We start from the raw sequence: 15,560 nt of genomic DNA, 5'->3' as shown, positions 1-15,560 counted from the left end.
CGGGGTTACTTGGGAAATACGAGAGATGGTAGAGGGGGATTCAATTTGGGATTTTGCGTGAATGGGTCAAAGGGGGTTGAGAAAATGTTGATGGGCTGGGTTCGGAGTTTGCGAATTCGTCCGGGGTTTCTGTCTGAATTATTAAATTGGGAAATTGTATTAAAAACTGTGATATCTGAGTTAGCGTCAGAATCCATGCCGGATGATGTGTTAATATGCGGTGATTCAGGTGGCGATGTGGGATGATGGGAATTGGGCTTTGGAGATTGGCTGGATGGGAAATTGAACGGTGAAGGGATCCAATTTGTCGGATCATCGCGAGCTAAAAAATGATTGTTTTGAGATTGAAAATTTGTTGTATGTGGTTGTTCGATTATTTTTTCATATGTATTGTCATTTTGAGATTGTTGATTTACAATGTGATGAATTGGGCTTTGTATATGATTTGGTTTTGAATTTGCAAAATTTACGAGTGCTAAATTTCTAAAATTTCGTGGTACTAGTGATAATGGATGATTTCTATTTAGACTTGGTAGTTGTGGTGCTGTGGGTAATGTGTTTGTGTTGTGTTGTGATCCGTCATATGTTTTTGGTGTAGTTGATAATTTTGTATTGTATTCTTTTATTTGAGCCTCTAAAAGTGTTTTATTTATGGATGTGGAAAATATTCCAGAAAATCCTGCAAAACATATGCGTGCTACGCCTGCTTGTCTATTTACTTGTGTGTGGATTGCACATGTGTTAAAAATTCCTTTTAATAAAAAGAAAATAAATTCAATAAAATTAAACCCTGCGTATAACATAGTCAATCTTTCTAAGATGTAAAAGGGCCATCCTAGAAAGGATAAAAGTTCGTTTTTGAAATTTACAAAAATTAAAAATGTTGATTGGTGATATATCTTGTGTTCGACATTTTTCGCCGTTTAAATAAATATAATCTTTAATATCTTTAAAATATCTTTAAAAGTAAACTTGTACATAAATATCTGAAAATCCTGCTGTTTCTGCAAGTTTACGTAAATTTTGATCTATTGATTGTCGTTGTATAGTGTCCATTTTTGTAAGCAGTTCTTGAAAATGTTTTGTATGTATGTGGTGCTGTATGTCTGATTTTGAATAGATGCCAATCGATTGTAAATCGATATTTGGGTTTCGAGCAATAGCTCTAATACTTTCGAGTGAAAACTTTTTTAGTGGTGGCATTAGTGTTGGATATGGTGTGAGTATATAGTATTTATCTTCGTCTGGATTCAATTGTACAACATTGTGGCTATTTTCTGATCCAAATGGGACTGCTGTATCCCAAAAAGAAATTCTTCTTGAAAATGAAACAACAAAATAGACCTTATTTTTGTAAAATATTGGGATTCTTTTATAACATCGTTTTTCTTGGGAAAAGTATAAAAAAGTGATACTTTTTTGGTACAAGTGTAATACCATAAAATGCTTCCTTCATAATCAATGAAGTTTGATCAATTTCCGGATAGTACATATCCTGCATATGGTATTTTAGAACTGCTAGTGCTAGTGACTGTAGAATTTGTATTCTTTCAAGTTCACATAGTTGATGTAGTGTTTCTAGTTCTGATAATGACATTTCTTGAAAAATTCTGCTTATTGTGTAGTCTAATTTCATGTCTAAATGTATATCATAGTGAATTGCGCCAAAATGTGTGCTGTTCATAACTTATAGTTCTTGTAATCGTATACTCTCTGTGTCTTGTGGTTTTAATTTTCCACCGATTCGTCCTGCGTTTTTCTGAAATTTTACAGAAACGTAGGAATTTTCATGAGTGAATGAGTGAGATGTGGCCATAGGGTGTACGATTAAATTTCTTGTGTTCATGTCGAAACCATTTTCGTATTTGACAAGGATTTCTGAATACTGTGTTTTGTAAGTTGGCTTGTTGTATTTACATGCAAGTTCTGTTTTTGGGTATATTTGAAATCGTGTTAAATTATTTTCTATGTTGTGAACATTTCTAAATTGATGATTTGTGGTTCTGATCTGGCCAGGGTTTATATCTTCATATAGAATTGATTCAATAAAATATTTTTGTTGAAATTTAATCATTCTAGCGTGTAATTTTGCTACTTGAAAAACTTTACAGGTTTCTTCGGGGAGGCATACAATGGTTGCTTGTGTGCGTGTTGTAGGATTGCAATATCCTTGGTAGTTTTTGCAAGGGAGTCAAATTCCTTGATAAAGAATTGTATCGTCTTTTAAGTCGCGTGTAAGTTGTACTTTTTCAAGTTGTATTTTCCAATCGAAAAACATTACCTCTTGGTAACTTTTATTTTTTGTGTCTGCTTTGCAATTTGAGAAATTATTTATTCCAATGTGTGGTATCCAATTTTTATCATGAAAATCGTATGTTAATTTTCCGTTTGGTCCATGGAAAGAGAATTTTGTATCTATTCTTATGTGACCTTGGTGTTTTTCAAGCTCGGCTTGTTGTGCTACGTCTGGGAAAACTTGAAAATTTACAAGTTTTCTGTTTGTACCCATATTTGGTGTAAGGTTAAGTCGTTTTAGTTTTTTTTTCAGTCTTGAGGGCTGGAATAAAATCAGCTTTCGATGTTACTTTGGTAAAAATATTAATGGTCTAGTCTGTTTTTATTTTCGCTTGAAACTTGTGAACAATGTACTTTCTTTTCGGAAAATGTTGCTGTAAGTTTATATCCTCTCAGTGTTGGTGCTCGGGCTTTTGAGTATAGTGTAGCTATTACATTTGTGGTTTCTATAGCTTGTGGTTCGGATTCACATTGTGTTACTTGATTTATAGCATATTTGTGTAATGTTTTTTAGTTCGTTTTCTTCACAATCGTAAAGTGTTACTAATAAAACCTGAGGTCCTGTGCGAGGAGAAGGATTTTGGTTTGGTTCGAAAAAAATGAGAAAAAGAAGGTGTTGAAATGTGAATAATTTTAGATTATCCATGTGTATGATAATCCTGAGTATGTGTTATAACAAGTTATATATCCGATTGTCTTTTTTGTATTTCTATCGTATTTATATATTATTTCTGTTGTTATTGATGGAGGAGTTAAAGATTGAGCTGTAATATTTGGGGGTTCTAATGGAAATGGGTGTTGAACAATGTTATTTAATCTTACTGTAAGTTCGAATTTTAGTGAGACTGCTTTGTTGTAGTATTTGGATGTTATGTTCTTGTATATCTTTGTGGATATCGTGTCAATATTTTGATCTTTTTAGTGCCCAGTTGTGTAGTCTACTACTTTCTTGATGTTGACCAAATATTTGTGGGGATGCTACGAATGTATTTTAATCTAATTGTAGTGTCATATTATGAGATGGTTGTTCCTGATATCGTGAATCAAGATTTGTAAGAAAAATTTAGAGGAAACTTTGATGGTGATATTTGACTTAATGAAGGTGTTCAGGTAAGGGAATGTGTTTCTGGTAATGTGGATAGTGTTGTATCGAATGAAATTTCACTTGGGTTGCTTGATAAATTTGGTTCACCGTGAGGGTATTTGTGAGTTACCCAATATGGAAGACGTTCTGTGGCTGTTGGGGGATTAAAAGGGTTTTCTCTAATTTGTTCTGATGTGGGGGTTGAACCTATGTAATCTGATGGAATATTTGAAATGCTTTGTTGTGAAGCAGTTGGAGGTGTATCTGATAGTGTGCTACTAGAAAGGTATAAGGGATTTGATGTTGGCGATTGAGATATATTTAATTGAACTCTGGGAGTTTGAAAATTTGTATTTCGTCTTGGATTTATTATTTGTCTATTTATTTCGAGTGTGTTTTGGTTTTGGCTGATGTGTCTTACTCTCTTAAGATCTTGTTGTAGTTGTAGGTAGATGTTATATGTTGGTTCGTATTGCGGTTCGCTTAAAGGTAAACCGAACGCTAGTTTTGAAGTTTGTGAGTGATGAAAGTGATCTTCATCATGGGTGTGTGATGGTAAATTATTTGAAATTGAACCTTTGTTTGGTTGACAATAACTTTGTGCATTTTTATTGGCGTTTGCTGTAAACACTTTTTTTGTGAATTTGTGAATTATATGATAAGGGAAATAATTTTACATCTTTTGACCATTCAGTATATCGTGTATCAATTCATTTTATGATACATCTGAAGTATTCTTGTAATAAACGGTTCATACCTTCGACTAATTCATTTGTCCAAGGTGCATGAGAGGTACGTGGTTTGTGTTTAATATTATATAAGTGGTATAATGTGATAATTTCATTATTAATAAATTCAGTGCCATTGTCTGTGACTAGTATTTCGGGTAATCCGAATTTAGCTATCGAGTGTTCGTAGAGTGTTGTATATGCATAGTAGATATTACAATGGGGTACTGGATTAAGTACTACATAATGAGTAAATGCATCAAAAATTACCATTATATATGAGTTTCCTTCTGAGGATGGTGAAATTGGTCCTTTTGTGTCAAATGTTTTTGTGTGATTAAAATGTAGACTTTCTCCTTTGAAATCTTGTTTTTCTGCGATTTGTTTTTGATTTGGGTAGGTTTTTTTCAATTGGCATGTTATACAATCATTCCATATTACTTTGATCCAAATTGGTGCATTTGGGAAATAAAGATTTTGGATAAGGTTAGAAAATGTTTTTTCTGATCCTGAATGTCCTTTAGTGTGTAAGGTGTGTGAAGTATTGAATGCTAATAACATCATACTCAAAGGGAGTCATGGTACTTTAAAATCAGGTGTTTGATATTCTAAAATGCCTGTGTTGTCATTTATGGTAGTGTTATTGAATTTTCTGAAGTATCTAAGGAGTGTTTTGTTTCCTAAGATTGTGGTATCAGCTTTGGTTGGCTTAGTTTTGTATTTGTGCCATGATTTTAGCTGTCTGATGACGGGATCAAGGTTTTGATATTTCTGTAATATTTCTAGTGTGATTTTTTCTGTTGTTGGTAGGAAAATGTTTTCTACTTCTATTTTTGATAAGGGTATGGTGTCAAATGGCTCATGTAAATTAAAAACTTGATTTATCGTGTAATTTGATTCGCTTGGTAACGGACCTGATAAATTTATTCGTTCCGTTAGGTTTTATTTTTCTATTAAAGGGAATGGGTCTTTTTTTTAAGTAGTTTCTGTTGAGTTTTATTTTTGATTCAAAGTGAATATGGAATCGGCTTGAGTGTAGATGTGCCTAATAGATCAACTTCATAATGGTTATTTTGAAAATCTAAATAGTGTGGAAAATGTTGTAGGTTGTTTATTTGTGATTGTTATATGTCAGTTTTTACTGCATATTTACACTCTAATTGTGGTGAAGTTTCATCTTAAGTTAGCGAGATAAAATTTTGTATTTTGTGGTATTTCAACTGTTTTTTTCCTTGTTAGTAGTTCAGGTGGTGTTTTTCTGCTAAGAGTGTCAGGTAGTGCAAGGATTATTTCTGCTGTCCATACTATGTGTAAGTTTGGAAATTTCATTAGGATTAATTGAAATCTATAAACTCTATGGTTTGGATTTGCTTTTTGTTCGTGGTCTGTAAATAAAACTGTTGGATGTTTTGATTCAAGTATCAAAAATTCAAATTCTGTTAGAGTGTGTATGATAGCTGTGCATTCTCTCATGAGAGTAAAGAGTCGTAAGTCAGTTTGTGTCAATAAGCGAGAATTTGCTTATCTAAGATTCATTTTATTTGTTCCATTGTGGGATTGTAATAATGCTGCACCGATGCCAAAATTTGAAGCAACGCACATCGCTCAAAATGGTTGATTAGGATCTGGCATTGTGTTTGAAATTTGTTCGGTGAGCAGTTTTTTTATTACTTCAAATCGTGTTTGATGTTCTGTTGTCCATTCAAATTGTTTTGTTGTCTAGGAATGTTATAGAATGGTCTTAAATATAATTGCATTTTATAGACGTACTTATTTAAGAAATTTAACATTCCAAGAAAATCTTGGAGTTTCTTTTTGTTTGTAGGTGGTTGGAGTTTTTGAATTGCATCAATTCGTGATTTCAGTGGGGTTATAGTGTCTTTTTCTATGATGTGTCCAAGAAATTTTACCCGTGTCAAGAAAAAATGTGATTTATCTGGGGCTGCTTTCATATTTTTGTTCTGTAAAATTTGTTGATATTTTTCTAGAACTATGAACAATTCATCTTTTAATTGTGATTGCATAAAGAAATCGTCTAAGTATGTGATTGCATTTTTATTGAGTATAAGTGGTCCAAAAATTTTGCTCATGAAAGCTGAGAAAGCTGCTGGTCCTATGGATATGCCATAGAATAAACTAATAAATTCGTATTGATAATTTCCAATAACGAATTGTGTTAATCGTCGTGATTGGTCATCCAGTGCCATTTGATTAGATGCACTATTCATATCTGCGATTGTAAAGTATTTACCGTTTGTTTTTGTCAAAATTACTTGAATTGGTTCTATAGGCCAATTACATTTAGATTCATCAATGAGTGAATTGAGATATCTAGCGTCTAGAACTACTTTTAGTGATTCTCTTTTTGCTAAAAAGATAACAGGGTTGATAAAGGTGTTTCCTTTTGGCTGTTCTTCTTTATTTACAGGAGATACGACTTCATATTGTTCTAGAATGTCAAGTAATCTATTTACTTTGTCATGTAAGTGGATTGGTACTTTGCTTGCTCTTTGTTTTTTGAAAACTGCATCAGGTTTCAAAGGTAAATGTAGTGATGAATTTTTTTTCCAACGTCGAATTTAGATGTGGCATAAACTGTTGGGTATCTTAATAGTAAATCGTATAAATTTTCAAATTCATACTGTGTTATTTGAGAGTAATGAAAATTGAATACTGTTAAGAGTTTTTGTTGTTCTTCTATATATACTGTGATATTTTGAATGTTGGTCTTAAGTAAGCTGTTTTTGTTAAATTGTCTGTATTTCTTTTTTCGTTGCTTATTAAATAATTTTTTTACTAATTCTTCGTCACGAATTGTTGATTGATATATATCTAATAGTTGTATTATATTATTTACTCTATAGGCTAGTTTTTTTGCAGGAGAATTTGTTACTTTAGTTTCTCAGTATCCTAGGAGTCCTAGAGATGGGGTTTTTTATATTGTGAAATATTGTAAGCTTGTAAAGAAATAATGTCAGAATTTGAGTTTTTCATGTATTTTATGGATGAAATTGTTAATCTAAAAAAGTTGTGAGTTGGTCTAAATTCAAAGTCAGACATATAAAGATGTTGCTGTTTTAATTTTTGTTATATTGGTGAACTTGTATGATCGGAAATTCATAAATGTATCCTGAGAGTGGCTTAAGATGTTTTCTTTCTTTATTATAAATAGGGTAAAATTTTGAAAAAAAAGGTGGTTGTTTGTTCATTCTTTGGAAGAATGCTAAAGCGGTGTTATGCATTCTTGTATATTTATCTTTTATATTAATTTTGCTGTCTAATATATTGATAGTTGGTATGTCTTTAGTGATGAATGGAATTCCGATGATATTGTGTTTTATATCTGTGATGTGGAAGGTTTGTTCAAATGGTTTATTTAAGAGTTTGTTTTGTTTCATTGTTTTAGTGGGAACAAGGAAAATTTGGATTATTCCGTAGTTTGTTAAGGTTGAGACTTGTACTGTTGCTAGCTTAATGACTGTCTTCAAAAGTATTGGTTTTGGATGAAAAATCGTGATTTCATTCCAAGTTGGAAAGTAAAAATAATATTTGATTCTGCTCTATTTCATTGACTGGTGTTTAGGGGAAGGGAATGTTTGGTGAACGAGTTCTTTTTGTTGGTCTGTTTTTGAATTCATTTGTTCATCAGTGTGTTGATTCGATTCATTTTCTGAATTGTTTTGAACAATTTCTAAACCTGTGAAAGAATATAATTGTGTTAATTCACGGAGTGCGTATTCTTTTGGGTAATAGGGTAATAGGTTGTTTCGATGTTGAATAATTTATTCTTTATTTGTGTCAGTTAAATTGTATGTGACATCAGTGGTATGTCAATTACCTGGTATGGTCCTTTTCGGAGTGGTTTTAGTTTTTTAGAAATTCCTTTCTGCGTCGTAAAGTTGGGAATTAAAACAAATGTTCCATTTTTTAAATCTGTTGTTGGTTTAAAGCGTGGATTGATTTGGTTATTTATGTTTTGCCTTTGCAGCAATTTTTTTTTGTCATTTTTGTTGTGTTTTTTATCTCTTTTTAAAATCCATTCGGTATGTGTTTGTGTGTGATGAAAGTGATCTTCATTATGGGTATGTGATGATAAATTATAACAAATTGAATCTTTGTTTGGTTGACAATAACCTCGTGCATTTTTATTGGCGTTTGCTGTAAACATTTTTGGTTTACGTGATTTTTGGTTAATTACCATTTCATATGGTGATATTCCTAGTCTTCCCATCTATGATACATCTGAGGTATTCTTGTAATGAACGGTTCATACCTTCGACAAATCCATTTGTCCGAGGTGCATGAGATGTACGTGGTTTGTGTTTAATATTATATAAGTGGAATAATGTGATAATTTCATTATTAATAAATTCAGTCCCATTGTCTGTGACTAGTATTTCAGGTAATCCGAATTTAGCTATCCAGTGTTCGTAGAGTGTTGTATATGCATAGTAGACATTACAATGGGGTACTGGATTAAGTACTACATGATGTGTAAATGCATCAAAAAATACCATTATATATGAGTTTCCTTCTGAGAATGGTGAAATTGGCCCTTTTGTGTCAAATGATATTCTGCGATTAAAACATAGACTTTGTCCTTTGAAATCTTGTTTTTCTGCAATTTGTTTTTGATTTGGGTAGGTTTTATTTAATTGGCATATTATACAATCATTCCATAATATTTTGATCCAAATTGGTCTATTTGGGAAATAAAAATTTTGAATAAAGTTAGAATATGTTTTTTTTTCTGATCCTGAATGTCCTTTAGTGTGTAAGGTGTGTGAAGTATTGATTGCTAATAACATCATACTCAAAGGGAGTCATGGTACTTTAAAATTAGATGTTTGATATTCTAAAATGTCTGTGTTTTCATTTATGGTAGTGTTATTGAATTTTCTGAAGTATCTAAGGAGTGTTTTGTTTCCTAAGATTGTGGTATCAGCTTTGGTTGGCTTAGTTTTGTATTTGCGCCATAATTTTAGCTGTCTAATGACGGGATCAAGGTTTTGATATTTCTGTAATATTTCTATTGTGATTTTTTCTGTTGTTGGCAGGAAAATGTTTTCTACTTCTATTTTTGATAGGGGTATGGTGTCAAGTGGCTCATGTAAATTAAAAACTTGATTTATTGTGTATTTTGATTCGCTTGGTAACGGTCCTGATAAATTTCTTCGTTCCGTTAGGTTTTCTTTTTCTACTAAAGGGAATGTGTCCTTTTTATGTGGTTTTTTAAGTAGTTTCTGGTGAGTATTAATTTTGATCTAATGTGAACATGGAATCGGCTTGAATGTAGATGTGCCTAATAGATCAACTTCATAATGGTTGTTTTTTCAATCTAAATAGAGTGGAAAAAGATGTAGGTTGTTCATTTGTGATTGTTCAATGTCACTTTTTTACTGCATATTTACACTCTAATCGTGGTGAAGTTTCAGCTGTTGTTTTCCTTGTTAGTAGTTCAGATGGTGTATTTCTACTAAGAGTGTCAGGTAGTGCAAGGTTTTTTCCTGCTGTCCATACTATGTGTAAGTTTGGAAATTTCATTAGTATTAGTTGAAATCTATAAACTCTATAAATGGTTTGGATTTGATTTTTGTGTAAAAAGAAATATGATAGGTTTGTGGTCTGTAAATAAAAATGTTGGATGTTTTGATTCAAGTGTCAAAAATTCATATTCTGTTAGAGTGTGTATGATAGCTGTGCATTCTCTCATAAGAGTGAAGAGTCGTAAGTCAGCTTGTGTCAATAAGCGAGAATTTGCTAATCTAAGATTCATTTTATTTGTTCCATTGTGGGATTGTAATAATGCTGCAACGATGCCAAAATTTGAAGCATCGCACATTGCATAAATTGATTGATTAGGATCTGGGATTGTGTTTGAAATTTGTTCGGTGAGAAGTTTTTTTTATTTCTTCAAATCGTGTTTGATGTTCTGTTGTCCATTCAAAATTGTTTTGCTGTCCAGGAATGTTATAGAATGGTCTTAAATATAATTGCATTTTATAGACGTATTTATTTAAGAAATTTAACATTCCAAGAAAACCTTGGATTTTCTTTTTGTTTGTAGGTGGTTGGAGTTTTTGAATTGCATCAATTCGTGATTTCAGTGGGGTTATAGTATCTTTTTCTATGATGTGTCCAAGAAATTTTACGCGTGTCAAGAAATCATGTGATTTATCTGGGGCTGCTTTCATGTTTTCGTTCTGTAAAATTTGGTGATTTTTTTCTAGAACTATGAAAATTTCATCTTTTGTTTGTGATTGCATAAAGAAATTGTCTAAGTATGTGATTGCATTTTTAATGAGTACAAGTAGTCTAAAAATTTGGCTCATGAAAGCTGAGAAAGCTGCTGGTCCTATGGATATGCCATAGAATAAACTAATAAATTCGTATTGATGATTTCCAATAACGAATTGTGTTAATCGTCGTGATTGGTCATCCAGTGCCATTTGATTAGATGCAGTATTCATATCTGCGATTGTAAAGTATTTACCGTTTGTTTTTGTCAAAATTACTTGAATTGGTTCTATAGGCCAATTACATTTAGATTCATTAATGAGTGAATTGAGATATCTAGCTTCTAGAACTATTTTTAGTGATTCTCTTTTGGCTAAAATAAAAACAGGGTTGATAAAGTTATTTGCTTTTGGCTGCTCTTCTTTATTTACTGGAGATATTGTTTCATATTGTTCTAGAATGTGAAGTAATCTATTAACTTTGTCATATAAGTGGATTGGTACTTTGCTTGCCCTTTGTTTTTTGAAAACTGCATCAGGTTTCAAAGGTAAATGTAGTGGTGAATTTATTTTTCCAACGTCGAGTTTAGATTTGGCATAAACTGTTGGGTATCTTAATAGTAAACCAGCTAGTTTTTCAAATTCATTCTGTGTTATTTGAGAGTGTTGAAAATATAACAATGTTAAGAATTTTTGCTGTTCTTCTGTATAGTGTGAAATTTTGAATGTTGGTCTAAAATAAGGTGTTTTTGTGAAAAAGTCTGTATTTCTTCTTTCGTTGCTTATTATATGATTTATGGATAATTCTTTGTCAAGAATTGTTGATTGACATATATCTAATAGTGGTAATATATTATTTACTCAATAAGCTACTTGTTTTGTAGGAGAATTTTTTGCATTAGTTTCACAGTATCCTAGGAGTCCTAGAGGAAGCTTTTTTTATATTGTGAAATATTGTATACATGTAAAGAAATAATTTCAGAATTTGAGTTTTTGATGTATTTTATGGATAAAATTGTTACTCTAAAAATTTGTGAATTGGTCTAAATTCAAAGTCAGACATATAGAGATGTTGTCTCTTTTAATTTTTGTTGTATTGGTGAACTTGTAAGATCGGAAATTCATAAATATATCCTGAGAGAGGCTTAATATGTTTTCTTTCTTTATTATAAATGGGGTGAAATTTTTGTTTAAAATTTAAAGGGGAGAAAATTGGTTGTTGTTTGTTCATTCTTTAGAAGAATGATAAAGCGGTGTTATGCATTCTTGTCTATTTACCTTTTATATTAATTTTGCTGTCTAATATATTGATAGTTTGTATGTATTTAGTGATGAATGGAATTCCGATGATATTGTGTTTTATATCTGTGATGTGGAAGGTTTGCTTAAATGGTTTATTTAAGAGTTTGTTTTGTTTCATTGTTTTAATGTGAACAAGGAAAATTTACAAGTGGATTATTCCGTAGTTTGTTAAGGTTGATCCTTGTGCTTTTGCTAGTTTAATGGCTGACTTCAAAAGTATTGGTTTTGGATGAAAAATCGTGATTTCATTCCAAGTTGGAAAGTAAAAATAATATTTGATTCTGCTCTATTTCATTGACTGGTGTTTAGGGGAAGGGAATGTTCGGTGAACGAGTTCTTTTTGTTGGTCTGTTTTTGAATTCATTTGTTCATCAGTGTGTTGATTCGATTCATTTTCTGAATTGTTTTGAACAATTTCTAAACCTGTGAAAGAATATAATTGTGTTAATTCACGGAGTGCGTATTCTTTTGGGTAATAGGGTAATAGGTTGTTTCGATGTTGAATAATTTATTCTTTATTTGTGTCAGTTAAATTGTATGTGACATCAGTGGTATGTCAATTACCTGGTATGGTCCTTTTCGGAGTGGTTTTAGTTTTTTAGAAATTCCTTTCTGCGTCGTAAAGTTGGGAATTAAAACAAATGTTCCATTTTTTAAATCTGTTGTTGGTTTAAAGCGTGGATTGATTTGGTTATTTATGTTTTGCCTTTGCAGCAATTTTTTTTTGTCATTTTTGTTGTGTTTTTTATCTCTTTTTAAAATCCATTCGGTATGTGTTTGTGTGTGATGAAAGTGATCTTTATTATGGGTATGTGATGATAAATTATAACAAATTGAATCTTTGTTTGGTTGACAATAACCTCGTGCATTTTTATTGGCGTTTGCTGTAAACATTTTTGGTTTACGTGATTTTTGGTTGGAATATTAATAATATTTGATTCTGCTCCAGAATCTATTTTAAAAAATCTATTTTAATGTCTGGTGATTGAAACTCTTTAATTTTTGGACTTTCTAAGAGAAATAGGATTGTCCAATTTTTTTCTCTTGGTGGTTTTTTTGGTACGTTTTGGTAAATGTGATTTGTACTAGAACATGGTGCTTGTTCTTTTTCACGTTCGTGTAATGTCGTTGCTTCATTTACTTCTTGCTCTATCTATTGGTATGTTATTTTTTCTAGGTCTATTGTAAAAATCTAAAAGAAGTTCTAATTGATTGCCATAGACATGTGAATGAAATGGTTGTTCGTACGTAACAGTTTCATGGTCATTTTCAACTTCTATCATGTTGACTGAAATTGTTTTTCACTGTCTGTAGATTCGCAATTGATGTGATTTAATTGTAATTCAGTACTTTCCGTATTATCAATACCAGGGGGTCTGAATTAGTTTCTTCAGTTGTTTATACTTGATTTAGTTGTCCTTGATGTTTTGGTATATTGCTTCTATATTTGTTTTGAGAATTGGGATAACGTGTATGATTCCTATGGTGTAATTGAGAGTAGTTTCTTTGTCTATTGTTATAGTTTGAGTTTCTATTTTGTGAGTTATCTCGTGATCTGTTTTGATAACTGTTTTAGTTAGATCTTTGATCTTTTGATCTGTTGTTTGAATAGTCTCTTGGTCTATTGTTTTGGTATCGTTGATTTCGATTATTTGAGTAGCTTCTATTCTTAATGTTGGAAAAATTTCTATGTGATTTGTACGATGAATTTCTTAATCTATCATTGGAATAGTGTCTATTCCTAGAGTGTGAAGGGGATCGGGTATCAAACGAATATTCTGGTCTGTTTGAGTTTGATCGTGAATAACTTTTTCGATACAAATTATTTCGACTATTTGATCGAATATATCTGTTTTGTGAGAAACTACGTGAATTTCTTTGGTCTGGTGATCTGCCTCTGTAGTTAGAGTTATAAGGTGATTGGTTTCTTGAATAAGTTGAAGTGTTTGGAATTGGTTTTCCAGTACTGTTATTGCTGTGAATGTTCTTTATTGGTAAATTTTGATCTTTTCATGTACTGATAAAATGATTTGTTTGGTTCCTTGTACTTTTATTGTTTATCTAGTTGTCTTGTTGTTTTTGTCTGCATTCAGCAATGCTATGTCCGTATCTTCGGCAATAGTTACACCATTTTTTGAATGATGGTTTACCTTTAAAATTTGGGTTTTTCTCGTATATGTTCATAATATCAGTGATCTTTTCGGATAAATCTATTTTTGAATTGTGTATATTGTTTATTTGTGTTGTAGTGGTTTGAACATGATTAAAATTTTGTAGTTTGAGATTTTCTATTTCTTCCTGTTTCATTGTGATTTCTGCTAGTTCTAGTTTATTAATTAGTTTCCTGAAATCTAAATTTGGTTCTCGATTTGAGGAAGGATGTGATACTCTCTTTTTGATCGCTATTTTTTGTAATTGAGGTGTTAGAGTCATCATTAAAATATCTTTCATTTTTGTGTTTTTATAATCATGAGTGTTGAGTGAATATGCTTTTTGGACTAGTGTTTCGATCCTTACTGCTAATTGTTTGATCGTTTCATTTGGTAGTCTACGAATTTCATTGCATAAAAGTCTTTGATGTTGTTTGTTTCTTTCAGAATCAAACATTTTTGAAAATTTTTGTGTGAATCTTTTCCAATCTGATTTCATATCTATATGTAAAACTCATTTTTGAGCTGCGCCATCAAGTGTGGTTTGTATTAACGCTGTGCATCTATGTATCCAGTTTTGGTAAAGTGGTGTATTTATTGGTTCAGGTCTTATATTTAAAATTAGATTTGCTCTTACTGCATTTGAATAATCTTCTACAGAATATTCAGAGTCTGTACCCGTAAATACCATTAAAAGCTTTCTCTAGTATAGATAGATATCTATAGATTATTGAAAATACATTGTTAGTGAATATTGAATTCGCTCTATGTGAGTTTTGATGTTGTTTATTTTCTATGTATTCTGTGAATACTTTTGAACATTTCATATCTACGTCGACTGTTTGAAGTAGATATCTAACATGAAACGTACTTGGTGATTTGGCGTCTATGTATCCAATTTTGGTAAAGTGGTGTATTTATTGGTTCAGGTCCTATATTTAAATTTAGATTTGCTCTTACTGCATTTGAATAATCTTCTACAGAATATTCAGAGTATGTACCCTTAAATACCCTTAAAAGCTTGTTTGACCTTATTGACGATCCACCCATTAGGTATCGATTTATTGTCATTTGAACTGATTCTGCGGCATTTGGCATTTGTGAAAAATTTGTAAGTTGACTCTTTGTTATTTCATGTTGTTGTATGTACTAGTGTAGCCGGATTTCTTTTTGCATTTGCGTTGGTTGATAAGAATGTGTACTAACTGGGTTTTGTGAATGAAAATTATCATTTTTAGATGCTTGATTTGATCTTGGTTGTTGCATATGGTGTTCTTGTGTATATGATTCAAAAATATCGTGTTGGTTTACGTGGTAAGAGTTGAGTCTTTGGTTTTGATAAAATTTTTGATGATTTTGGTTACAATATTCTTCATCATCTGATGAAAAACAGTTAGATGTATAATAGGTTGTTTAATGCCTATTTTTATTTTGTTGTCTATTATTTTAGTTTTGCTGAAAAAAAAGGATAATTTTCAATTTGGCCTTGTGAAATTTGTGGATAATCATTAAAATTTACTGAGTTTGTTGATGGTTTTTGGAAAATTTGTCTTTGTGAGAATAAGTGATTTTGCGTGTTTGCACGAGAGGGTTCAGTTGTTTGTGGTCTATTTACATAGTTATAATTATGTTCTGCAAAAATATTTCAAGTGAATGTTCTTTGTTTTTGTGTTGTTGGTTTTGTCATTGGTCTCAACGTTTGATAATCCAATTGTGTATATTTTGGAACAACGGAGGGTTTAACTGTAGATTGTAAGGTTACCTG

At 31.5% G+C, this 15,560-nt stretch overlaps 1 protein-coding gene across 2 annotated transcripts in view; it reads left to right on the top strand.

Annotated features, from left to right (window-relative positions):
- Positions 1 to 6,883: 6,883 nt before the first annotated feature.
- Positions 6,884 to 15,560, top strand: part of LOC134842916 (uncharacterized) — a 77,949-nt gene continuing 69,272 nt past the window's right edge. For both annotated transcript variants that reach the window (XM_063859445.1, XM_063859444.1), the window contains exon 1: positions 6,884 to 6,894. The gene's annotated coding sequence lies outside the window, so the exon portion shown is untranslated. The remainder of the gene's footprint in view (positions 6,895 to 15,560) is intronic.

This window comes from Symsagittifera roscoffensis, chromosome 3 (assembly GCF_963678635.1).
Source record: "Symsagittifera roscoffensis chromosome 3, txSymRosc1.1, whole genome shotgun sequence".
In the NCBI taxonomy this organism is placed as follows: domain Eukaryota; kingdom Metazoa; phylum Xenacoelomorpha; order Acoela; family Convolutidae; genus Symsagittifera; species Symsagittifera roscoffensis.
The sequence above is the reverse complement of the archived record's forward strand: the minus strand, read 5'-3'. Positions and strand labels throughout refer to the sequence as shown.